The sequence below is a fragment of the Lagopus muta genome, chromosome 5 (genome assembly GCF_023343835.1).
Source record: "Lagopus muta isolate bLagMut1 chromosome 5, bLagMut1 primary, whole genome shotgun sequence".
Classification (NCBI taxonomy): domain Eukaryota; kingdom Metazoa; phylum Chordata; class Aves; order Galliformes; family Phasianidae; genus Lagopus; species Lagopus muta.
The window spans coordinates 19,365,478-19,390,062 of NC_064437.1; the positions used below are offsets into that span (position 1 = coordinate 19,365,478).

The following is a 24,585-nucleotide window of genomic DNA, read 5'->3' on the forward strand; positions in this document are numbered from 1 at the left end:
TAAAAACTAAATGGTTCTTTAATAAAAATGGTAACAAAAAGTAGAATAATTTCTAGGAAATATGTACAGTCAAATGCAGAAAACAAGGATTGGAGCAATATATTGAAACTCTAGGCCAATATTTTGTCACATATAAGATTAGAGAGAATAAATAAATCAGTTTTCCTAAATGAACAAAGTAGTAAAACTTACCCTGTCTTAAGCAGTTCGTAGCAGACTCAGAAACCAGGAGATGAGATTTCAGAAGATCTGTAAAGGATTGCAAAAAACTAACATATCAAAACCAACATCATTGTAAAATATTCCATGATAGGGAAAGGCAAAACGCTATTATAGCTGTATGATAATATAATCATATACGTGACAGCCTAAAACATTAATGAAATATTGCCTATTTAGAAATGTCCTACAGGACATGCTGAGAGAATGAATGCACTGTTAATAATGAGATATTTCAAAGATGATTCCTGGTAAAAGCAAATTTAACATGGCCCAAAGCAGTAAAATTAACAGGAGTAATGGAAGTGGTAGTGAAAAAAAATACTATATCTGGTCTTCCAATGCAAATAGTCAAACATCTTAAACAAATGGGAAGCTAGATGGAAGAGGTCTAAACAGGTCATTTCCTTTAACTTCATATGTTATAATGATGCTATGACTTAAAATATCTCAAGATCAGATACTTAGCAAAAAAAAAAAAAAAAAAAAACCAAAGATCAAAAGCAGCCAAAAAAGCTGAGATCTTCCTCAAGAATAGAGGAAAAGAGAGAAATTGCCTTGTGGTTAAGGAAGACCAATAGTATCTGTAGCAAAATACAGCAGTAGCATTTTAGCAAAAAAATGAAGTGAAACTATATCACAGTATGCAAGAAGACAGTGGAACGTTACACAGGTATGTCTGCTTCTTTTATCAGTTAGTAAACAGATCATCTAGAGAAAGTCAGAACTATAATATTAAAACTCTATTCTCTACTAAAGGTAGGGAAGAACAACGGAAGTTGAATCAACCTGTAATTAATATGAACTTACTGATCTTAGTTATATTAGTTAAGATTTAGCAGTTGACAGTCATTTGGGAATATTCATCACTTCACACTTCTCCTTTAAAGTGCAGAGGAAAAGAAAACACAGTGCAGAATCTGTTTCACTGAGGTTTCTCCTAGACTGGGCTGATGTATCTCCTGCAAATAATGATCAGTGCATAGAAATCCATGACTGGATTTCTGGGTATTCATCTAAGTGACAGGGCTCTCTGCATGGAACTTCCCTGCTTCTATATGACTTTTTAAGCCTATTTTGACTTCCTAGTTTCTCAGAGCTCTTAACGGAGAAAGAAGGATTTCTCAGCACTTGATAGCACAAGATAAGATGAAAATGCAGTAACCAACAACTAATTTTATTATTGGGTCTCTGCTACAATAGGCTCCAGAGAGCAGGGGCCAGTCCATATGGAACAGGGTATTCTGTGAGCTACTGGTACTAGAAAAGTCAGATTGCAAAGGGGTCAAAACATAATGAGAAATTTTGAATTGTAGTTTCATCTGTATATCTTGATCTTGGTCTTTAAGAATGAATGAAGGCTTACAGCCCAGCCACTTGCAGCCACAGCTGGACAGCTATCCAGGTGTACAGATGGAAGTTTGATTTTGAAGTGCTAACCTTAAATTCTTATGTTTTATGTAGGCAAGTATTTTTTTTTCAAGTTAGTCTTTCATGATTCACCTGATTCTTATGCAATAAAATTTATAGATTTTGTATTCACACCAAGTAGAGCAAAAGCTTTGTAACTGCTCTTCTTATACTGACTCCATAAGAACAACAATGTACAGTAAGAATTCACTCTTTAAATATGACGACCTTGCCCCAGGCACTCAGAAGATCACCTTATAGCCTATCCAGCAGCAGCAGCCAAGTCTTCCCTGAAGTCTCAGCTATTGATCTTAAATCTGTGGAAAGTAAGCTCTTCATCAATTCTATTTAATGGTTCCTAATGCATTCCAAGAGAGACTGATGCCTTCTGAGTGTTCAGACTGGGACATATTGCAAAAAAAGTAATCAACATTTCAGACAAATCAGCCAAAACACTGCTTTGATAACACTTCTTTGTTTAAATAGTTTCATTTATTCTTTTATTGTTCCTATCTATCATGCACAGACATGTGTGATAAGCAATTACAAAAGATCCTTTACAAAATTGCATTATGTTGTTATGATTTGTACTATTCGTAACCCAAGGCGTTTATCTCCACAAAGTCAAATCATGTAAAACATGTGATGGTTGGAGAATAATATGATCTAGTCACACAACTATTTGATAAATAAAACCTTAGACAGTTTTCAAGGTAATGTGAAGTATAATATATTCCTTCCTTTCCTTTAAATATATATAATTACGTAAAGATAAGTTTTTATATTTTTATTTTATATAAATATTTATTTATATAAAGATATATATATAACCCTTTATGGCAAAGCCCTGAAAAATCAATTATGAAAAATGTGACAGTAGTGAACTACAGTAAAGTTACAGAGTAACTTCTTAACATTCAACATCATTACTGAACAGACTTTTTTTTTTTTTTTTTTTTTTGAGAACTGGGAAATAATGACATGTTCTAGTTTATAAAAATTGTGCAAATAATCCATTGAACTATAAATGTATACATGACATGACACACAACAATACAACACGAGATGTTTAAGTATCATAGAATCACCAAGACTGGTAAAGACCTCCGAAATGATCCAGTTCATCTGCCCACCTATCATCAATACCTCCTGCTAAACCATGTCCCTCAATACAATATCTAAGTGTTCCTTGAATACCTCTAGGGTTGTTGACTCAATCACTTCCCTGGGCAGTCCATTCCAGTGCCTGACCATTTTTTCAGAGAAGAAATATTTCCTAATATCCAATCTGAATTTGCCATGGTGCAACTGGACATAATTCCTTGTAGTCCTACTGCTAGTTACATGTGAGATGAGAGAAGAGGGTGAAAACCACCTCACCGCAACCTTCCTTTCAGGGAGTTTTAGAGTGCAATAAGGTCACCCCTAAGCCTCCTCTTCTGCAGATTAAACCATCCCAGCTCCCTCATAAGGCTTGTGCTCCAGACATCTCACCAGTTTTGTTGTCCTTCACGGAACACACTCCAGAATTTCCATTTCTTTCTTGGCCCCCTTGGACACCCTGTCACACTGCGGGTTTGTGCCAAGCAGAGCATCAACCAATATCCCCTAGGTCCATTTCCTCTACACAGTCTTCCAGGCATGATGTTGGGCAGCCAGGCAGCCAAACAGCCCTCTCCACCGTAAGACATGGATCCACGAGGAGCATCAGCCCAGCTTGCAGTTGGAATGGTGAAATTGGATAACCTGAGAGACTTGCAATACTTAGTCTCACAAAGGAAAAGTGCTCATATCAAAACAGCCTGAAAAGTCTGGGAAGAGTGACATGGTCTCCCATTAACCCGGCAGTCACAAAGCCAAAAAGCCTGGCTAGAATCTATGCAATCTGGGCAGCCTTCCTAACAGACCTAGTTTCCATCAAATATTTTGATGCAATCTGTGTAATTTTGAGAAATGTTTTGATATCATAGAATCTTCATTTTCCAAGGAAAGATGACATGATGGAAGTGAAATCTGCAAGTCCGCAAATGCAGGCTGAGAGAAAAAGAGCAAAAATCTTACATTCATCTTCCACTAGTCACAGAAAAATCAACACAGGAAAGGGACAGAAGCATCACTGTGGACAGTAACTCATTAGAAAAAATTCTCCAGTGTATACGGAGATTATAAGACAAGGAAACATTACAACAATTAAAGAGTGGGAATGAATAACATCAAAACTTCAGAATATTTCAATACATATTTAAACACTTAGCTAGCACTTCAAACACTGTTCTGGTCACTTCATCTAAGAAAGTTTAATGCAAAACTGATGGGGCAAAGAGAAAAATCGAAGATTTGGAAAGACATTCACATAGATATTAAGTATTTGAAATTAATTACTACAGAAAGCAAAGAAAACATAAGGAACTATGTTGAATGTTGAATTCAAAGAAAACATTGATGTTTGGAAAAATCGTTTTTAACACCACTCATTAAATAAACGGTAGTAACCAGTGGCAGTTGAGTAACGAGCAACCTAAGCAAACATCACCAGAAGTTTGTTATCTTTCTATTTCCATCCTCTTCAGATGGAAAATTTTGGGATTGCTACAAGAGACATCTTTTAGATCTGGACCTCAAATCTAAAATTAAATCTAATCTTAAACAAACAAACAAACAAGAAAAAAACATCACAAACAGCCACCAGATAGAGGCATTTGGGAGTTAAAACTAAGTTTTCCAAAATCTCTAATATTGCTTCTTATTTGATTTATGCCATCTTTAAGTCTTTACATGAGCTACAGTTTCCTAAAGTCTACTTCAATGAAAAGTCCCTAACAACCAGTCAGGTAACAAAAATTGCTTGGTTTCTTGAATGCAAGGTAAATGGGAAAATTCACATGTAATCTTAAATACTCATCCAAATCCAATAAGTTATAAAAATAGAAAAGCTGATAAGAAACGAAACTGGCACTGGCCAGCTAAAGGAAGCTAAGATTGAATACTAACATTCACTACTACTGAAAAGGATAGTAAAAGCAGCCTTTTGAAACTTGAAGTCTGAAAGTTTCCCATTATATGGCCTCTGGATTAAAGAAGATGCTCCACAATATTCTCAGAAGAACTCAGCATGTATGAAAGCAGTAAAATAAGTAGTAAGATTTGTAAAAATAACTTTGTGCCTAGAGACCAAGTATATCTTGAAATTTGACCTTCCATTTGTATAGCAGAATTATGGGTCTTTCCTTCTGAAAATTTGTTCCTATTCATTTGGCTGTGAATACATGAAAATTGGAATTTGAGATAGTTTGACCTTCCTCTTTTTTATTTTATTTTCTAAACTTTCTAAACATTGTCATCAGTGCCAAAAATCCTCTAATATGATTACAATCTATACATCCAATTTCCTGTTTCATTAAAAATATTTAAAAATACTAAGACTTCTCTTCCTTCTTCAATGCTTGTAAACATATCTGGAAGCTAAGGATAGTTGTAAGAGACTAATGTCTTTAACACAGAAGTGTAATACCTTACACATGGGTAGCAACAGCCAGCACCTGGCTGGTTAGGGCTAGGGGCAGGCGACAGGATGCCTACGGTGCACCCAACCAAAATATACTGGAAAATACACTGGAAGGGCCATCAGAAATTGTTAAACATGACAGATTACAGGATGAGAAGCTGACAAAATTTACAGCTGGTGCCATGGGAATGGCAGAATTTCACTGGTGATTTAGGATGTGTTATGTGTGAAATGGCTAAATTTCACAGGTAACTGAAAGAGAGCTGTGTACACTTTGGGGAACAAAATGTTACAAGGCAAAGAACATCTGAATAACCATATAATAATGTATGAGGTCAAGGTTAGCTAGGTAATTTAGTATCAGAAGCACAAATCTTGAGTATGTACGTAGCAAAAAGACTATGGGGTAAGAAGTAATAGTGTATGCTGTTTATTTTAGAGACCAGGGCAGAGAAAGGGAGGAACTGGAGTTGCAAAAAGTGTGCCAAGAAACAGAAAAAGCAGTAACAAGGAACGCCAGTGACATATTCAGTGTTGCCCACTGAATCAGGATAATAATCTCACCCCCTTGTTTTGACCTTACCTTGTGGCCAGATCTGCTTCCATGGCCAGAAGGATCAGGAAGGTAGGTGGTTTTGCTTTGTGGACTGGGGAACATCTGAGATGGAGCAACTGAATGTTCAAGTACTGTGACGGCAATACCCATTCCAGGCCTGACAGCACAAGGGTATTTCCGGGTGTTTGTGGTATACCCAGCTTGCTGGAATTCCCTGAAGAGAACTGATGGTTTTTTTCCAAAGAGATGAAATACCTGTAAAGTGAGGGGTAAATAATCTACTGTTGAAATCTGTAGTCTGTCCAATTCATATTTTCATTAGGCAAAAATTCTGTGAAAAGCAGTAATTATGCTACATGAAGGAAAACTCATCATAGGAAATACTTCTCAGCTAGTGAACTTAGTCTACAGGTGAGGTGATAAGCAGAGACATAAAGCCCAAAGTGTCCCATGGGATACAACACTGGCATTTCCCAGATTTCTTTCTGACTTTTTTCTAACAGATAGAGGAAAGGGGAGACCAGAGAAGGCCATGGTGTATGTGTGCGTGTGCGTGTGTGTGTGTGTGTGTGTGTGGAGAGTAGAACAAAGTACCTAAAACCATCACTAGAAATAAATCCCATTGATGCAATGATCACTGAACCAGACAGAAGCTTCAAGCAATAATGCAGGATCCAGTGCTATTTGTTACCTCCATGTGCTTACATACAGTTTTTGGTGAAGGATTTGAGAAAATGAAACGCCCAACACGCTGCCCGTATTGGCTGGTGCAGCTGCACAGCACAGCAGGGAGGGCTGGCCTGGGCTGCCTGCCAGACACTTTCTCACTCCCCACAAGTTAGTGCAAGGAGAAAATAAGGTGAAAAGGCTTGTGCAAAATAGGGATATCACTTGACAACTACAATCAGGTGCAAAATAGACTCGGGGAAAATTTACTTCTAAGTCACATAGATAGAGACGGTGAGAAACAAAAACAAAAATTAAAGCAACACCTCCCCAGGCTCAACTTGCCTCCTTCATTCCCATCTTCTTGACATTTCTCCGCCTCCCCAGGGCAGGAAAGCAGTGTGTAACAGTCACTGCATAACAGTTTTTCTCCTCCTCCTCACAGTCTTCTCCTGCTCCAGCACAGACCTCTGTGGGCCACAGATCCTGTCAGCAGCACCTGCTGCTTCGTGGGCTCTCCACAGCCCATGGGGGCATCTCTGCTCCTCCGCTGCTCTGACCTTGATGGTCACAAGGCTGTTTCTCACACTTTTTACCTCACTCTGCACTGCCTGACCAGCATCTTTGCTCTTTTTCTTCAATACACTTTCACAGAAGTGCCACCAGCTTGGCTGCAGGGCTCAGCTATGCCCGCTGGGGGCAGCTGCAAAATCGGCCGGAACCAACCAGAACCCACCGGAACCTTCCGTGCTCTCACAGAGACTGCTCCTGCAGCACCTGCTGCAAGCACCTGAACACCCACACACTGTAGCTATGGCTATTTTCCTTCATGCACACTGAGTCATAAATACAAAGTGTTTACGTAGGAACAGTAAAATAAGTTGGCTTTGTGGTACATGCAGACGTCCCCTGACGTGTGACAATAGGACTGGTCTGTCTGTTCCAATGCACAAAAGGATCAAGAGTGAGATGTTGCCACAGAGTTAAGTGAAGCTCCATTAGCATAAAAACTCTAACTCATAAGCTGCCACACGTTAAACCATTTGCTCTTGAACTGTTCGATAGTTACCACCTTTAAGATGAAGGATTTCTGATTTTGTTTCTAAGTAATGAAGTACTGACTGCTACCATCATCCTGTCAGTTTCCGTACATGACCAGGGCTGCGCTCCTTGACACTGTTCAATTAACCTTTCATCAAAGTATGCAATCAGAGCAGACACACAGCAATACACATTATAAATGGCTCTCATGTATGCTCACTCAGCTGTTGTAGAAGTAATAGGCAGACCTCCTGTACTAAGGGCTAATATAAGAACTTCGGTTTTTATTCTTTTCTCTGTGCTTAAAACCATCTTTGTAATAGCATTCATTATGCCCTCTCAGCTCCGGCAATTCCTCTTCAATCAAAACAAGTGACCGTAAGGAAAGCATATTAGTGTTTCATGCAACAGACAGAGGACACCTTTGTTGCTATTGCTTCAAAGAAAACCCTGAAAATGATCCTTCAGTTAACACAAATAAAAAATATTTATATTACTCTCTTACCATATAATGAATGCTAAGTACTTCCATCGCAGAGCACGCAGCTAAGCAGAGAATCAGATTACACATAGATTTCTAAATATTAATGAAACTAGATTTATCCACTATGAGGATAAATACTGTACATTTTACATTAAAAAAAGATTTGAACCTACTAATAATTGTGGCTTTCAGTATCTTTATAACTTATTAACTATGAAAGAACAGTCTCTGTTCAAGCTATGTCTGCCATTCCTACCAGTTACCAATTTTTTTTTTGTCAGAGTTCAAAGAGGAATGGGGAGACAGACCTGGCTGGCTTCAAGGACATTTGAAGGTCCATCTTCCTTACTTCTGAAGAGCAATGTCAGAGATTAAACCACTGAGTCACAACAGTGAATGCTTGGAGCTAAAAAAAAAATCATGCGTTATGGGACAGCATTAATAATCTAATTATATCTAAAACCATCCACACCCTGAATTTGGAGAAGCACTGATGTTTTTCCTACTGAAAACACCATACCTTCTTTTACTCCCAAAAATAATTACCCCTGCACAACAGAAAACATACTAGTCTAGAAAGATTCATTGATATCCTAACAAAAAAGGAAACAGCAAATTCTTTTACTGAGATTCTTTAATACATTATGAATATTGTTTGATGCAGTAGACTAAGACAACTATCCAAGTCATGAGCCTCTTCATTTATCTATATGCTAAACAATATTAAGTTCATCATTCCCTATCTTTAGAGAGTATTTAGACCAGTAGGGATAACAAAGGAATTTTGCAAAGCTGGGTGTACTAGCATCAACTGCTACCAGTTTTCTGGATAGATGATACTGATCTTTGACTGAAAAGTTATATGCACTACTTTCTTCTAAAGGTATCATCTACACTTAAATTTCTTAAATATCAGCACATAACAATTACTTTTCCTTGTTATAACAGTGAACATCTGCATTTAAGAGCGTATAGCAAAGTTATCCTCTTCTATAGAAGTATACCCTCTTCTATAGAACAAATGGCTATTTTTTACTGAATTTAAGACTACAGAAAGGGAAATAAAGCAAAGAGAAAGAGTGTGGAGACTTACACGTTCATGATTGTATGTCTAACAGAAGCCTGTCTTAACAGCTGTTATCTCAGATGACACCATAGTCGAAGAGTATTTAAACAATTATCTTTGAAATTGCTATTCCATTACTAGAGTATAAATCCCTCCAAAAAATTCCCAAAAAGCTTAATGACTACATAACAAAGTTCTGAAAAATCACTGTTTCTCCTCATTCTTGTCAATCCTATTTCACAAAACTAGACACAAACAATGCAGAAAACTCTGTTCTCAAAGGGAACTATCAGTGTTGCAGAATCCTGTTGGCTGTTGAAATGATTTAGCCAAAAAAAAAAAAACCAAGAAACTCTCAGAAGAGCTCCCAAAAGTCTTTTCCGAAAGGAGTTACACTCAACAAGAAAAACAAAAAGCAGAGTCCCAATCACTCAACTGAGACTGTGTGCTAATTAATATGCCAGTCCTCCAGTGGCCTGCAGGAACCACTGCAGACAAGAATGGTAGGGGAGAGCTTCAGTTACACAAACCAGCAACATCTGAACACATAATGAACATTCAGACCAAAGAAAAAAGTCATCACAGACAATCTAACATTAGAAATCCCCATTGATTGATAAGCTCAGCAGATTAAACTGACAGTGCAACAATAAAACAAGATTCCATTTTTCTCCCTCCATCTGTTTTCATGGGTATTGCATCACTGAATTAACTTCTAATAAAATCACTTTTATACATATGGCTAAGACTAGTACATTTCATCTCTCAATCTAGTTTATTCAAAAGTGAGAATGCTTCAGTAAATTGGGCTCAGCTTTTAAAATGTGTTAAAATATTAGGATAATTTCTAGTCCTTCATAATGCATTGCTACATGGAGCACTCCACCATTGCAGCCAGTATCAAATGTAAACTTCAATGGTTACCTATTGCTGTTTCTTCTCTCTGATACTATATACCAGATAATATTTGCCATCACTCCTGAAATTAGAGCTTAACTGTACACCTTTATTGTAGGTATGTGATTTTCAGTTCTAACAAGGCTTTGTCCAATCTCCAGAGTTTTCCAAACATGATGTGTATTATGTGATTAATACAATGTTCATAGGTGTGAGCAGAGGAAATACGTTAGATCTCAAGAATCTTCAAGGACAAAGAGCATCTAAACAGACAAGAGAGAGCATTAATTAATTTGTATCTCCCATCGTGGCTCACTTCCTCCCCATAAAAAAACAGATGATGTAAGTTTAGACATTTGATGCAGAGCTATCAACAACAGGAAGTAAACCAAAGAAAAAGCCAATCTTGAAAAAACTACATTTTTTTCTTTTAATGTGTATCTTTTTGCTGTATAAAAGAATCACTGGTTAAAGAAAGCAAAGATGCCCAAGGGCAAAGAGGAGCTTTGGATCAGCAGAGCCTGACAGATGCACATAGCTATAAAGATTTTTATAAATCTCAAGAGAGAGATGTAAGTATTACCTCACTCTGCGGCTACCAAGGGACACAATTTTAACATTAATAATCAGTTACTTATACCAAAGATGTTTAGAGTAGTTATGTTTATCAATCCATTCTTTCCAGCAAATTTCTGACTAGGGAATAGCAAATGCTACTCCTAGATCAGATATAGGGTAGTTCTGCCATGAGGAAAACCACAAAGTCACTTTCCGCCTGGAACACTTTATGAAAATACTTAGTGTTAATCTCAGAATGTCAGTTCAACTTTTTTTCATAGTGTAAAGGAACTGCTTACTATAAAGAGAAAAAGGTTTGCCTTAGTGTAAGAGAGATGGTCACAGATTGTGACAAACTATCTTGCCTAAGAAACAGTCAAATACGCTAATTTTGTTAGAACGGGGAAAAAACAGCTTCTGAATACACAAATATTTAATGAGCAGAACTGACTTGATACTTTGAATTTATAAAAGTAAAACATTGATGAATCTGTCTAACCTTTAGCACATTTCCAAAAAAATTATCATTTTCCTCTGGTATATTTCAATTCTGTCAGACCAACACCTGCTGGCAGAGAACTGTCCCATCTATTAGGAATTCCATGTGCTGTTATGTCTTAAATGCAATATAACACAGCTGTGTAAATGATGCTAATGTATTTCTAATTGGACCTCATAAGTGTACTGTAACTGGTTAGTCTTTAATGATTTCTCATCTGTAGCAGACAAGAAAAAATGTACTGTACTACATTATACCATTTTATATCATAACGGTGAATACATTCCAATTATTCAACTAATTTCATGATTAAGATATAAAACCAAAATAATTATTCACACAGAAGTTTTTCTAACTACAAAGGAAATAAATATCTATGGCAAGAAAATGGGACAAATTCCATGCAACAGAGCCAGAGAAAATCCCAAAAGTAACTCAAAAACTTTATATGAAAACATTAAGTCTTAAATCATTGGCTGCCGTTGAAACAAACTTTGTATTTTATACATAACTTTTTCAAGTCTTTGTTAAATGAATTGTTACCTTGATTAAATGTAATAGCACTACAACAATACATTTCAGATAAAGGACACTTAAAATTCTGAAATCCAAGAAAACTCCACTACTTCCTCATATCAAGTAAGAAAACAAAACTACTAATGCCAATTAAAATAGTCTGTAGTGCAGATTGATCACTCATATCAGCTGACAGTAGCCAGAAATTCATATGTTTACCAAAAGTAGAACGAGTCCCCAGGCACAGTAGGGAACCTACAGGCATTGCTGATATTTTTAGCTACAAGCATTTTAATTAGAAAGTGGTGCCTTTACCACAAATATTTAGAAACATTACAGCAGAGCTGATTTCTTTCTTAAAAATAAACGCATTTTAGCTATTTGCATTCATCCTCAAAGTTTAACTGCTCCACTTTTATTTTTGCATCCAAATTCTCAAATGTCTAGGAAAAAAAGTAAAGTTAACTACTGTTGAAGTTAAGATTTTTATTTCATTCCCATGTTGTTCCTAGTAAAAGGTCTTCCAGTGAATTGCATTTAAACTGAGTTTTGTTCCTCAGCCTCATCTACTACCACTGCATTAACTATGATTCCCACATAATTTCTTCCCTTCCTTTTCTACAGCCTGAATAGATGTAGATGTAATAAAATACTACATCACTGTGAAGAAATTGATTTATTTTTCACAGCCCCAACATACAAATACACTTATAGCCTATTGGAGTATTAAAAAAAAAAAAAAAATCAATATATACATAAAAGCCAATATCACGAGTGCAAATTCAATCTATAAAATACATTTTTATCTTTGCATGGTATTTTATTTTCTACTTTTTAAGCATTTTCAGAGTGACTGCAGATCATTGATAAAAATGAACATCAATTCACACCTGCTACATTCTAAATGAAAGAAGGTCTCTCCTGCTATTTCCCTAGATGGCTAACAAATGGTTCTGTTGGTCTGCCATGGTTTGAGAAGAAATGTTAAACTATGTATTGTCACAAGTTTAAAGGCATGAAGATCTTATCCATCACAGAGATGGATGTAGCAGGATTGGCCCGCTCTGAAATACAGGAATGGCACATTCTTCCTCTGTAAAAATTAGCAAAGGATAATAGTTTTCAGAAGATTTTAGGCTACCAACCTGAGCTTTTGAAAAATGTTTAAGGGCTTGAACTGTGAACGGTAACTTGCTAAAAGGACTGAGTTTGTATGCTCTGCTAAGGAAGCATCACTAGCATCTATATGGCCAGTAGACTGCCTTGAGAAAGCTGCAAATTTGGGTTCAGCCAGTTCTGTTTTAATATCTGATGCTACTGATGACTGTGAACCACCCTCCACCCCCCCCCCCCCCCCCAAGGCATAATCCCCTTCCCCCACATTGCCTGGCAAGTATGTCTAATCATCTGATAAAACAATATAAAAGAATCTGAGATCATATTTCAATTTTCAAATTTGATTGATGATCTGATGAAAAATAGACACCCATTATTCTCTGAAATCTGTTCAGCAGTGATAACCTTGTGAAAAGAGGACATAAAGACACGTCATTGCTTTTTCTTATGCTAGACTCTTAAGTTTTAGATGCATTAGTGGTATGATTACCCTATCTTAAATTTCACATGATACTATTTCTCCTTATCAATAACATTTCATCTTCATAAGAAAGACTCATTGAAGCATACTGTCTGACTAAAATTCTGAAATTTTAAGATTGGGATTACAAGTATAGCTTTCCTTTGAAATGAGTTTGTGCTATGGCACATTTTACCCTAAAATAATTACAAGATTTAAAAATGTCTAAAAATACTTAGCAAGATGCTGCTTGAGACAGAGTTAAAACTAAATCCATCTGGAAATTGCCAAGTTCTAAAGCTTGAGATATGTCAGAGCATTAAACAGCTTGCTGAAAAGAATGCAGTATATTTTCATTAAATACATAATTTCATTTCATTAGGAAAAGAATTATTAAAGATTCCACATTTTTTTCTAAATGAAATATTCATAAAATATTTAAGAAATGTAATCATAGAGCAAAATGAGGAAAAGAAAGAAGATACAGGATTGCCCCTTCTACTAACAGCACTAAACTCCCAAAAATGTTTTATTTTGCTCTTTCTCCTCCTTCCTGTGGCTGGGAGATCAAGCATGCCTGAAGCAGGAGATCATGCTCATTGCTTTCCTTGCTCTGTAATCTGAGTGCCTGTGCACAAATGACATCACCACCAGAAACATGCTCCATTTTGATTTAACCAACAGCAATAACATTTTCTGCTCTGTTATCACAGGGATCAGGAGCATTTGTCTCCCAAAGAGGATCATGCCTGCCACATTAAGAGGTGAGAGGTCAAGGGCAGATTAAAAAAGGTAAGAACGAATGAGCCTGTGAATACATCCTCAATTATTTTCAAGATCAAAAGTAACATTTTGAAAATAGCATTCAGATCAAGGGGGTGAGTATTTTTGTGTAAGGATACATAGCAGAACAAGAATTGCAAGCCACCCCTAAGGGATTCACTCTGTGGAACCTCAACATAGGGATTAACAGAATCAGGCTGACTAATACAAGACTGCAGTTACAAATACTAGCACAAAGGCAGCTTGTACGATTATTTTGGCCCTTTTCCCTAGTTTGCTGCACTTTATGTGTTTTGTGTTTGTTGGTTTGTTACTTTTTTAAGACTTTTTTTCCCCAGTCATTTACAATTTGATAGTGATTTTTACTCCATGCCAGCTGCACATATCTTTCAGTCTCTTACACGTACTATAGTCATGCAGTCACTAGCAAGCTAGAAGTTGTCTTCAGCACTGACAAATGCTATGGTGTATCGGTGTGATCTAAAAGAACATTTAAGGACAAAAGCTTTCACTATTAAGACAGTGACATAGAATATAAAATCAACAGTTCAGCAGCACAGCACCCCAGAACCAAAGTCAGGGCCAGATTTTAACTCAGAATATTGTCCTTTTGCACTGTACAGGTTAAAATGCAAGGTTATCTATAACATCTACATAAGAACTCCTTGTCACAAAACGCAACTAATTACAACAGTGTCCTGAATTAGCCAGGAGTCCTGGCTTTCCCACCTGACAGGACCAACACAAATTATATTCAGGGTCGCATTACTGTCACATAGCTGATGTACATCTGTTAAGATCAGTAAAACTGTGGCCACAAACTGCATCAAAGGTGGAGATTGGTTTTACAAGCAGGGAACCAAAATCAACAGCTCCTCTCCAGGAAAAGAGTAAAAAAAATCCTCCAGGAGAGTAAAAATTTTGGTGTTTCATTGGGAACCTCGAGGAAGAGAACTGCTAAGAAAGTTATTGCATTGTCTATAGTTTTCAACCATAATCAGTTGGGCATAATGCAGAAGAATCCAATGCACAAGGAGGAGCATAAATGTATTACTTTAAAGCCTCTTGTAGGCTCCTGCTAATCATGAGCCAGACTACTGCTCATAACTTAAATTATTCATTGAGAAAGAATAAAAGTTTAATCAATAAAACCAGGGTCAAGACACCCATGCTAGCGGTTCTGGAAAAGATGCCTTGAAAGTCAGCTGTAAAATACTGTGTGTTTTGAATGAAACATTAATATCTTCTCATGTTCCTATATTCATTAATAATAATAAACCACAACCAAACCTGACCTTTGCCTTCACAGTTTTTAAAGAGAGTTTATGAAAATCGTCAGCATTATCAGAGTTCTTTACCACTATTTCAATACTTATTGTACATTCAAGAATACTTAAGGTTACAGAGATAGCTCTTGATCTTCCTGTGGAGTTATTTGTAAAACATCAGCTATAAGAGAAAAGCTTCAGAAGAGAGTAAAGCACTCATAAAAATGGTCATCACTGCTTAGTTTTTGTCTTCTGCCGGTGTCGGTGATACAGTGCCAAACTTCAATACATATTGAAGTTATACTCTTTCATAATTGACAGGGCCATAGGCAGGTGTTAAGTTATTCTGTGTTGCTGTAATTATAGTGCAGACCAATCACTCTCCAAGCCTGCAAGAAAAGCTGGCAGTTAAAGTCGCCACATACAGCAATCATAACTGCACTGACAGGTTGCTGTCAAGCAGGCAGGGCATTCTGGAGATAGATAGCAGAAATGCCAAATCTAAGACAAACATTCCCAAATATGTAATAAATCATATTAGCTGTCTGGTGCTTCTCCTTGGTTTATTGATTGTGGTTAAAATAAACTAATTAGAACCATAATGATGATGCCATGAAACAGGAAACAAGGATGTGAGCTATGCAACATGAAATAATTTTTAGCAGTCAAGCAGCAGATCAATTCCAAGCTTCTTCACTTGCTAACAAATTAGTGCGGAGTGAGTGCAGACTGCATGAGGTTATGAAAGAATCAAACAGCAGCATGGCTATCTGAGAGACTGCATGCAGATGCTCTATTAGCATATCCATTTGGGCTGCAGTTTCTGGGAGCTGCAACAACTATTTTGAGTTTAAGGGTCCTCATTCTCCCACCATCCTGCCAAACCTCCATTGGCAGGGCAGAGGCAGGAGGTATGGATATGCTCACAGCCTGTCCACCTCCCACAGACAAGGCGCCAGCATTGAGCATGACCTATAACCAGAGAACAAGCAGGGCAGTCCTCCACAACAAGAGGAACTTGCAAGAATCACGCAGTGCCTTGCAACAGAGGTTTTGTTACCAGTACTTGACTGACTGGATGTATCTATGTACATACAATCAATTTAAATAAGACTTGAATCATAAATCTTGGAAAAGACCTTTAAGATGATCTCGACCAACCATCAACCCATCACCAATATGCCCACTAAACCATGTCCCTAAGTGCTACATTTACTTTTTTCTTGTAAACCATTAGGGATGGTCACTTCACCACTTCCCCTGGGAGGCCTGTTCCAAAACCACCAGTTAAACAGTCAGATGTGTTGAAGCTTGTCCCTTCTCATCTCAAAAACTGATTCATTTATATCTTACTGTTTTGTAACTTCATCTATCTGTCCATCCACAACAACTTAGTCACAAATGGTATTCTCCAGGGATCAGTGTTGGGGCCAATCCTGTTTAATATCTTTAGTCAATAAAAATGTGTTTTGGATGAGGGAACTGAGAGCTCCCTCAGTACATTTGCAGACAACACCAACTTAGGGGGGGGGGAAGCGTTGATCTGCCTGAGGGTAGGAAGGCCCTACAGAAGGACCTGGACAGGTTGGATTCATGGGCTGAGACCAATGGGATGAAAGTTCAATAAAGGCCAAGCACCAGGTCCTGCACTTTGGTCACGACAACCCCAGGAAATGCTGCAGCTTTGGGGCAGAATGGCTGGCAAGCTGCATGGGGGAAAAGCATCTGGGACTGCTGGTTGACACTCTACTGAACCTGAAGCAGCAGGGTGCCCTGGTGTTGAATGGCATTCTGGATTACATCAGAAACAGTGTAGCCAGTAGGACCAGAGATCATCCCTCTGTACTCAGCTTGGGTCAGGACACAACTCAGTTACTCTGTTAGGTTTGGGGCCCCTAACTACCAGAAAGACATAGAGGTCCTGGAGTGCATCCAGAGAAGGGCAACAAAGCTGGCAAAGGGCCTGGAACACAAGTCCTATGAAAAACAGGTGACAGAAATGGGACTCGTCAATCAGGAGAAATTTAAAGTGAAATCTTATCACTCTTTACAACTACCTGAAAGAAGGTGAGGACAGGCCTCCCAGGTAACAATAGGACTAAAGGTAATGACATCTAGAGGAATCAGGAAAGGTTCAGAAAAGGATTAGAAAATTTATTTTCTAAATAATAATGAGGCACTGGAACAGGATGCCTGGGGAAGTGGTTGAGTCACTATCTCTGGAAGTGCTTAAGGAAAAGTTAGATGTAGTACTTAGGGACAGTTTAGTAGGCAGTACTGGTGATAGGTGGAGAGTTAGACTGGATGATCTCAGAGACCTTTTCCAACCTTAATGATTCTGTGATGTAACACTTTCCCATGTCAGTTTGTCCAGAAGACAATACATAGTGAGAAAACCAAGTACACTGGGAATACCCTGGTAAGTTTAGAGAGACATTCAGAGCTCCTGAGATTACTCCTAAGAGCAGCTAACCCTTTTGAATTGCTAGCACTCAGATATCTTCAGTCCCCTGACGTGAATATTCATGATGCATAAAACACAAGGATATCTCAGTGGCAGGTAGAACAGAACAAGAGAATAACTTGAATCTGGAAACAGGTGTGATGTAGCAGCCATACAAATTTTACATTTAAAAGAATCTGTATTTTGCTGTGAATCAGTGACTTGGTATTACATCTTCATCTGCTTCTCATGCCAATTTTACACTGACTTAACTCCATTAACTTATCCCTTACCTTTAAATAGCTTATTTCAGATTCACATTAAAGTAGATGAGACAGAAATCAATCCTTTCTGAGGTTGCATCCTAATATACTGTTGATGCTGTCATCAACAACTTAGAATAAATAGTTTATTATTTTATTTAACATGACACTTTATTTTATCTACTAAAAGTAGAATATGAAAAATATCCAGACTAGCACTCAAATTTACCAAAACGTTTTAGAAGATCAGTAATGAATTTAATCTGTGCTAAATGTACATGCAGGGGAATGGTAATATCAATGTTAATCCATTCACACAGTTTTAGTTACGTGACTGTACAAAAAAATTCATGTATGCTAATTTTCTGCAACTATAATTGCCTGCTCTTAAAAGGTCACAGAATTTAATCTCCCGTCTCTCTGACTTGGTTTCATTGCATGAATGAAAGAAACAAGACTTAGCAATTTTACCTTCTTGACCAAAATACTTATCTGCCTTTGGGACAGAAGATTCTACCTGCCATCCACATTTATATATCCTGAAAAGATGGTGATTAGTTAAGTGGCAGTTAGCATTAATCACTCATCTATGTAGCTAAGTTGGATCCAAGTAGCTACGGGAATACATCTGTATCTGAACTGCCTGGGCCCAATTTAACTATAACATAATTCACAGCAGAGTAGAAGATGGATGCAAGTAAAGAAACAGATCTGCTGTGAAATGAAGATGTTGGTAGTATTTAAAATAACTTGTTTAGGGATTAGGTGTGAACTTCAGTGGTTTAATTCTGAGTCTAAAAGGAGTACAAGTAACCCTACCTGAATAAAGTACAGAAAGTAGCCGAAAATCTACGTGGAAGAATGCCTTCGCTGTGCATTCTGTTCACTCCTGATCACAGCCTCCCTGGACTACAGCATACATCTTCACCCTTTGTCTCTTTCTCCTCAAGCCTTCATAGCACAGCATGTTTATGTGCCCCACACTAAAAGGCTAGATTGCCTTCACGTGTCAGAAGGAGAATAAAGGAGCTTCCTGTGTAAATTTGATTTATCTCTGGGCACACTGGTACTGATGGCAATCTTCATGTCTCTGTGGTGGTTGGTGATAGTTCAACTGATGTAAGGACAATGTGTGGCAGGTAATTATATCAATTTACTCCAAGAAAAATAAACCAATATGAGATAAACATGATATCATCTGTATTGCAGTTTGTTCATTTACTATCAAGATCATAAAATGAACTGTTCTGCATGCGATAGGAAACACCTTCCTAGAAATACTCTTCATGATTTCATAATGGCATAGCTAGACATTTAACACACACAAAAAAAATCTATTCAGTGTGTATACGTTATTAAACACACAAATAATTTATTTTTTTAAACAAAAATCTAGACTTCAACCTTCATCTATTAGTATGGTATGGTAACTACAGAAAACTAGGAAGAAAGTAGAAATTATTAAGAAATAAAATATCGACATGCCTATCTAGAATTTAAAAAGGTATATTTTTCACTTGTATGCTTTCCTATTGTAATTGTAGACTTTATATTAGATAACAGATTTGTAAATTTTGAAGTTGAGGTCAGTGAAGCTATGCTTGCTTTCACCTATCAAATAGGTCAAGATGAACACAAAAACAGCACTCCATTAGCAATTGAAATGATCTTTAAACCTAGAAGCTGAGTTGCAGTTCACTGGTTCCCCCCCAAACCCAAACATAAGAAATTCCATCAGCAAGCATTCAACTAATTGATTTCAATGAGCAGATCAACTCCTGAGAAAACGGAACCAAACCTTGACAAGTCCAAAAGCTTCCAATCTATTTAGGAAATAAATTTACGTAATGTAATGAAAATAAATTGGATTTTTGTTGTTGTTGATGTTTTTTATTTGTTTGTTTGTTTTCTTCTAAGTTACATTATTTTGTGAAAGTGGAAAGCTGAGAAACTTGCTACCTTCTTTCCTTCCCTCTCTTTGCTTCATACCAGCGTAACCTTTTCTGATAGTAATGGGAATGACAACATTATACATTTCTAATTAAAGAATGAATCTTCTTCACACTGTACAGCAGCTGCTGAGCAATTCTAGAAAGTTTCATTTCAGATTGTGTGTGCAATATTGAACACAATCTGTAGCCTTTTTTGCATAAGTGTCCTTTAACAGAATTAAATTGCATTTTCAAAGAGACATCAGGAAGATTTCTTCCATCTCTTAAAATGTCTTCAGTTGGTTATTGAAGTGGACTGTAACAGTGGTATTGCAATCTCATTAAACTCAGTATATTCTATTGTAATGCTTTGTTTTGCCCAGTAACTTTACTTTTAAGCTTTATTTGTTAAATTGAAATGATATACTTCCCCATTTATTACAGTTCGGAGGACAATATCACTTAAAAAATGTGTCAGAGAAGCTCAGAAATTCTGGTTGAAGACTGAATGCTACAAGAAACATAATTATTATGCAAGCACCAAACAAAAGAAAACAACTACCACAAGAAAAATAAAACAATCCAAACACACATAAATATCAACAAAAAAATCCCATATCCCTAAGGTGCACTTAAAAGTGCAAGTACTTCACAAGTAACTGTTTTTTTTGTTTGTTTGTTTTAAAAGTTCTCTGCAGATTTTCTTTTCTTGTGTAGAAGCAAATATGTCAGAAATCAGTGGCAAGTTGATATAAATGTACTACCAAAAACACTGTTTTCAATTCCTGTTGGCTTTTATTTCCATTTGTTGCATTATAAAGCTAGTGTGTAATTCTTTGTTTTTATTTTGGATAATTCTTTGTATTTATTTTGTTAAGTGTGGATATTAATAAATTGGAGGTTGAATGGATTTCTTTCCAATTCAATCAGCCATCTTCTCTTGCCCTTTCCCCTTTTCTTCCTTCCACCTTTCCTCCATATTTAACATGTTATTAATAAAAATTTTTCCAAAAAAATTCAATGATGTTATCTTATCCCTATCATTTTATTTTCCTCTTGTCACATAGAAAGCAGTTATGTTAAGAATAAAAAATATCCATCAATGTATGAAAAAAAAAATCTGACACCAGCTGGCAGTGGCCATACTCTAAGATGGTTCTTAAGGCTCAAGTGTTTTGCTTGCCAGCTACATATTCCAGATAAATGCAGACATTCCCAGATTCAGAATCACTATGAAGCAAATCCGCTGGCTCCAAAGACATTCTGCTTCCAAGCACAGTGGTATAGCAGGAAGAGTAAACATTGAAGAAAGTAAAGTACAAACAGCAGCACAGCAATGAAGACTTTTCACAGGGATTCTACTGGAATATATCTCAAAGTGTTTCACCTATAAATCTATGGTGTATGTATGAACTCTCAAATTCCATTCCCAATACATACATAGCACCCAGACCATATTTATTCAGGCACAAACATCTCCAGTTGAAAAAAGTATGTAGCAATTCTGAGAAGATGCACAATGTAACTGATAACTTCATTATTATTATTATTATTATTATTATTATTATTATTATATTATTATTCATTAGTATTATCACGTAGTGAGAACTCAACAAAAGAATCTTACATCACAACAAAGTTTTCCCCCTCCATTTCAGCAATTATAAAAGTTCCTGAGAGAGAAGCTGAGTCAGTGATCAGGCAACAGACGGACAACAATATATCCTTGTCCCTAACTCAAATTCCTGCCTCTCTACAAAACAACACACAGTATGAAAATTTCAGATGTATGCATCCAAACCACTGTAGTGGCAAATATTTGGTCTAGAGTCTTTCAAGCAGCTCCTTAGAGCACATTTTAGTGACTATTAGCATCTTTTACTTGCTTTCTTTTTAGTGGTTTTAATTGTTTTTATTGGTGGTGTTGGTTTGGTTTCCTTTAGCTTTAATGTAGGGCTGCCTCCTATCAGGAGATCTGAAATATACTACTTGTGACTACCAAGCAGCACTCTCTCCTCCCCCAAAAGATGGCACAGAGGTAAGAAAGAAAAGCTACTTTCCTAGTTTACCCTAATTATCAGAATACAATACGATGAAATCTGACTTTTCCTATAATACTGAAACATGTATTATTCTACACTTTTGGGGAATGAAAAGAAACATTAGATTGCTGCAAATGAGAAGATATGGCATTTTCATTCAGCCATGGAAATTCTGCATGACCAGAAACATACATTCTGAAAAAGCAAGGTGTTACGAATACTGTGTTGCAATATGCCCATATGCAATATAGCATAAAATGAGTTACTATGGTGACTACTGAAATGGCAGACTTTTTTTTCCTCCAAATAAATATTAGAGCACGATCAGCTAAACATGACCAAACCCTGAACACTTTAGGTTTTGTTCCTTTCTCACAAATGCCATTAGGATAGAGAACTTTTGATTCAGCAGGTTTTTCTTAAGTCACTTACTCCACAGCATGTGAACAAGTACTATTTACCAAAGAAAGCTGGACTTAGAAATCACGAAAGCAGTTCCTCTATCTGGAAAAAGCTGCAGTTGGGCAAACTTTGGTGAATAAAACACTTCCTCAGGAGCATGTCTTGCAGTATATTCAGAGTACTTCTGTAAAATCATCAAATAAACTACAGAGGAAAGCGAGATAGTTCCTATTGGCTGAGGAAGCAGCATTTCTTAAATTTATGTGTGAATTTCTTAAAAATAGGGCAAAATAGAAATAGTCACTGCCTCAGCTAAGCAAAGATTTGTTCTGAGCTTAGAGACAAGACAATAGAAACGTAAAAATGATTCCCATTTTCTCATTACGTGGTCATGTTTTTGTACTGTCTGGATAGCTACCATTCCTTTTTAAAGATCGGCTCGGCAGGGAAGGAAATAAACTAAAATAACTTTTAAAAAAATTAATACTATTCAATAACTATAGCATGCTAAAACAGCCAACTGTGCTTAAAACCTTCTCTTAGATCACTAACTCACTAAGGTTGCTTTTGTTACACAGTGCTACAAAAATTAGACATTTTTGAAGCTACTTGCAAGGGGTAGAGATAAATGTGGCTACAAGGAAATAGTACAGTAAGAAAAACAAGAAAGAAGTAAAGACAGTAAACAGTATCCAGTACACACTTGAATGTATTCTCATATAGCAGATACGCATATATGTATAACTGGTAGACATGGAATGCAATTAGACATGAGCAAACAATCCACATCTCCCAGCAAATATTTTCTTCTTTTACTCTTCAGCAATTTAATGAAACAAACAGAAAAACCCACTACAATCAAAACTGAGACAAACAAAACTAATTAAGCTTACTAGCTGTTTTCTGATTAATGCCTTTAGTTTAATCTTTAAGATGATCACAAAAATATTTTAAATATCTTTTTCATTCAGCTTAAGAGTTTCCATACATTCTTAGTTCTTCTGATCTAGCTTTCTAAAAATAAATAGTTAGAGGGGCTGAATCTGTACAAAGCTTAAGATGATTTTTGCAGATTTTTTTTTTTGAGCTATTTCTCACTCCTCTGCAAGCGCCCCAGAAAACACTGGTCCAGAAGCCACAATCATTTGGTGCATTAATACATTTTTCACAGCAAAATTGACCAGGACTCATACACATGAAAATGATCTTTCACAGCTCTACAATCTGTAGCCTTGATGGCTTAGGACATAAATGGAATGTCAACTCACCCGTCAGAACAATGCAAAATTTCATCTGCACAAGATCTGAAATATTCCTGCATTTGATATTGATCAGTGAAATATCTTGCATTATCTTGTACAGATATACAAGACATTTTCTGATATTTTAATTGATATGCACAATAAAGGGCAGTTATTCCTATGATTTTTTTAAGAGAATTATCAGAGAATGTGATGCCTCATTTGCTGGATAATAAATGTTCCATCACAGTAATAACTGCAGGGAAGTGTATGCTTCTGAAATACTTTTATAGCTGGAGAAATGGATTAGAGAGATTACCATTTCATCAAAGTGGCAGAACAGTTGAGAGGAAATATGGAAGGAAATTATTGTATAATTTCTGTAGAGTTGCTTTTTGTCAGACCCCACTGGCATCAATCAAACCATATCTTTTCTTCTGATGCAATCACATCAAAAGATGTGATGTTTCTCTTTAATATGCACTTTTCAGAATCAGAAGAGACAAAGTATAGAAAGAACTTGATGTTCTTTTTAGTTTACTATTATCTTGTTAAGAAAGGTGTAGACAATACTGTAATTTCAATATCAGTTTAGAAGCAAGTAGTGGGTGTTTTTTTTTTATCTTCATTAAACTTTCTACAGCAGATTATTAAGCTAATGGTTCAAGATACACGGTCCTGTATATAAATAAGGAACATGTCAATTCTCAAACATGAAATTCACATACAGAAAACTTGAGCAGCCTGACAACCTTGAAGAATAACGGTGATTAAACAGACTTGGACTGCATCCCATTTACAACAATGTTACTGGATTTTAGAGAAGGCCCTTCTACTGACCCACACAATCCTGTCGCGAAGTCACTAAAAGAAGAATGATCTAGAACAGGAGGGTATAGAAGTCAGATCACAAAGTCTTTTGATAGCTATGTTTCCTGATATGTTTTGCTTCTCCTTTAACACTGCCCACCCCCACCAAGTTTCAAACACAGAACTTTGTTTTCTTTAGAAATTCATACCCAAAACGCATTGCTCGTTGCAGAACGATTACCATATGTTCTTCAAAATGAGATTTGAGAAACATCCAGAAGTTTAAACCAGAGAAAATGTTACCTACTGCTAGTAGTACTGCGTCTATAAGGATATATATTGTTTGTACTTGGGATATAGCTTATGTATAGATGAGAAGATAAGCATATGAGAGGGACAGTCTGAAAAA

General features: G+C 36.6%; 1 long non-coding RNA gene across 2 annotated transcripts in view; it reads right to left on the reverse strand.

The window, feature by feature from the left end:
• Positions 1 to 24,585, reverse strand: part of LOC125693829 (uncharacterized) — a 93,894-nt gene that overhangs the window by 55,604 nt on the left and 13,705 nt on the right. For both annotated transcript variants that reach the window (XR_007377269.1, XR_007377270.1), the window contains exons 2-3: positions 5,718 to 5,945; positions 193 to 249 (exon numbers count right to left, since the gene is read on the reverse strand). This is a non-coding gene — a long non-coding RNA (uncharacterized LOC125693829). The remainder of the gene's footprint in view (positions 1 to 192; positions 250 to 5,717; positions 5,946 to 24,585) is intronic.